Here is a 3,131-nt window from a genome sequence, read left to right on the forward strand (position 1 = left end):
AAAAGATTTGTTGGGGTTAAAAAATGAAGATCCGATAGAGCGCGCGGGAGTGATAGAAGAAAAGGCGCGTTTTTTGCTTCGCTTTAAAAACCTGTTGAGGATGCCGCAATGGAATGCGACTACATATCCATCCGGACGAGACAGCATAATTGGAGTCGAACTTCAGTAGGTAAGTTCGTTCAACTTATCAATTTTATTGTTTGACTTATAATTGACTTATTAATATTGTTTATCGTGACAGTTCGTTAAATATTATAATTTCATTACGTTGTCGGCTAGCTTTTGACAAGATTGTCAAAACGTATATTGTTCTCTTCTAAATTATTACAGAATAAATTACATATTTATCTACTAATATTATTTTACTATCCTGATTTGCCCGTCCTTGGCCGTTAACCTTCTCATATTGCTTTACAGCCTTACATTTCTTTTATTTGGTAATTAATATAATAAATTCTTTAAAAAAAATTTACTACTTCAAAATACTGAGACCATTCGCAGAAAGATTCACTAAGTGATTCGTTTTAAGATTTAAATGTTAACGCAAAGATTTCTGAATAAAACGGATTGTTTAGAAAAAAATTTTACGTAAAATTTTTGTGCTTGTCGAAATCTTCATACATTGATAATGGGGAAGTTTGTCTTGTTTTCTGTTTTATTACAATACGCTTTCTTCATATCCCTACATTTTCTGTAGAAATTTCTTAAGAAATAGATTTTTTAAAGAATAAAATCATCTGTGTAATCAAATGTTAAAGAATACAATTTTCATAGGAGAATTACAGAAAAGATAACTCAAAATGTAATTTAATTGACAAATATTATCAAGAAAAAAAATGTATGTCTGTCCTACGTAAAAGGACGCACAGAGTTTCGAATCTACAAAGAAAAGTTTTAAATCAATTTATAAGCGAAAAGATTATAGATTTTTTTAGGTGAGCATTATTAATCCGTTTTGACGAGAGTTCTGTGAAATTTTCTTTAAGAAGAGTCTTCTGACGTGCAAGAGAACATTTTTCACATTATACTGCACGTAAGAATATTGCATGCTAGCGCAGTACGAATATAGCAATGTAGCGGCGCGATGCGGCGGAGCGCTCACGCACACTACCAGGCGCGCGGCTCACTGACGTGCTTCCGTCTAAAGGACAACGCCGATTGGATTAGCTTTACTCAATATTTACTGCTTCGTTGAGCATTGTAGAAAAAAATGGTTCAGAACTTTCTGACTCAATTTTTAGTCAGGAATAACGCTATTATTAGTGGGCGCTATTTAATTAACACCCTGTATAATATATACATTTATTTTTTATGACAGTGCCACCAATTGAACAGTTTAAATACATTTTGCACAGCGCAATTCGATACATGTTTGTGGCAATGTAAAGTATGTGTAGTGTCCATTTTTCTCAACGATTCCACGTCTTCGTAGTACTCGTCGATGCTCTCAACGTAGACATCCTCTCTCGCGTCGTCCTGAAGCAAATCCCGCAACCATTCTCGTTTTTCAAGCCCCTTTACGTAAACGGGCAATGTTTCATTCTCCGTCACCGTCCTCAACGCCCTTGTAATCAGGTCTTTAGAAGTGAAGTATCGAACCGTTCCATCGTCCCATTGCAATCCGTGATGGTTGACCGTCACCCAGGATACGAGCTGCCTTTCCGCTTTGCTGAGAAAATTTCATGGCTCGGGGCTTTTGAAGATGTAATGAGAGAGATTATATCCTTCTCCTTCACGACGAAGGAGTTTTTGCCAACGATGAAACCTTGCAAATCGACAAACGTTGGTGTAGTCATGACGACACCTTTGAGACTGCACCTCATCACGATACATGAATCTTTCTTATATTGGAATACTGCCGACATTGCAATTTACATGATTTTGCGCACTACATTGGACAATGGACAGTATTCGATGACACGATTGTGCAAGGTGAGACCCGGGGCAAGCCAGTAGGCAGTAGTATTTGCAGGCACATTCTCCTTGCAATCAAATTCTATGCGCACATCCACAGTAGCGCTCTTGATAGACTCGTTCTGTCGCGCGCAATCGATGACTACGAAAGGTCCATTCGTCAAAAATGTGGTTACAAAGCGTTTCATAGCAGTCGTATCCATAATAAGCTTTACGAAAACGTGTATACATGTCAAAAAGTATAGCGTATTTATTTTTTTTGAAGTCTAACTTTAGGTCATCATATGGATAAAATTCAGAGTTGAGATAAAGTTTCACGTTGGTCAGATTACAGTCGTCGAATACGCTCGCATCTTCAGACATGATATTCTTTCGGTCAGTCTGCAGAGCAAAGATAACATGTCGCGGTTTCTCTAACTGAGTCGCAGATTTGATAGCCCATGAATGTCTGGTTGTGCTCTGCAATAGCGGGTACTCGTACAGTTCCCATGATCGGAAACTCATACTCAGATATCGTCCGCTTTCCAAAGCTCGTAGCAAAAATAGTTTATTGGCCTCATTCAACATAACGTGAGGCATTCGCCACTGTACTTTAAATAGTTCAATTTCTGGTTCCGTATTCGAATCTCCCTTGATAGAATTGTTGTCAGTGCGCGCTCGTATCAAAATCAATTCATGACGAGCGTTAATAACCACGCGTTTGTAATCCTCGCAAAAGCCTAAAAGCATGTTGAGCGGTACGCAATAATTAAAGTCTCCTTCCGGTATGGCTGATTACCTTTTTAAAAAAAAGGTAAGAAATGCACCAAGTATAAGCTCCAATGTTACTCTATCTCTTCTGCAAAAGTATCTTCTCTTAAAAAATATCTTTCCTGCAAATGTATCTTCTTTACAAAAATATTTTTATAAAAATATCTTTCCAAAAATACCTTTTCAAAAATATTGTCTCTACAAAAACCTTCTCTACAAAACTATCTTCTCTATAACAATGGATATTTATATATGTATAACGCGTATCTTTCTTCTACCGTAACTATTCTGTAAATACATCTCATTCGGGTAAATATTTAGACGTAAATTACAAAATATCTTGTAAAATATTCATTTTTTTATCATCTTACCTTAATACTTTTTTGAACAGAATAATGATACAAATCAACTGGTGTAAAGAAAACAAACAATTTTGTAACAAGCAAAAAAAAATTTTTTTTAAATTG

The sequence above is a fragment of the Vollenhovia emeryi genome, unplaced genomic scaffold (genome assembly GCF_000949405.1).
Source record: "Vollenhovia emeryi isolate VEMERY1.0 unplaced genomic scaffold, V.emery_V1.0 DF939911.1, whole genome shotgun sequence".
Lineage (NCBI taxonomy): Eukaryota > Metazoa > Arthropoda > Insecta > Hymenoptera > Formicidae > Vollenhovia > Vollenhovia emeryi.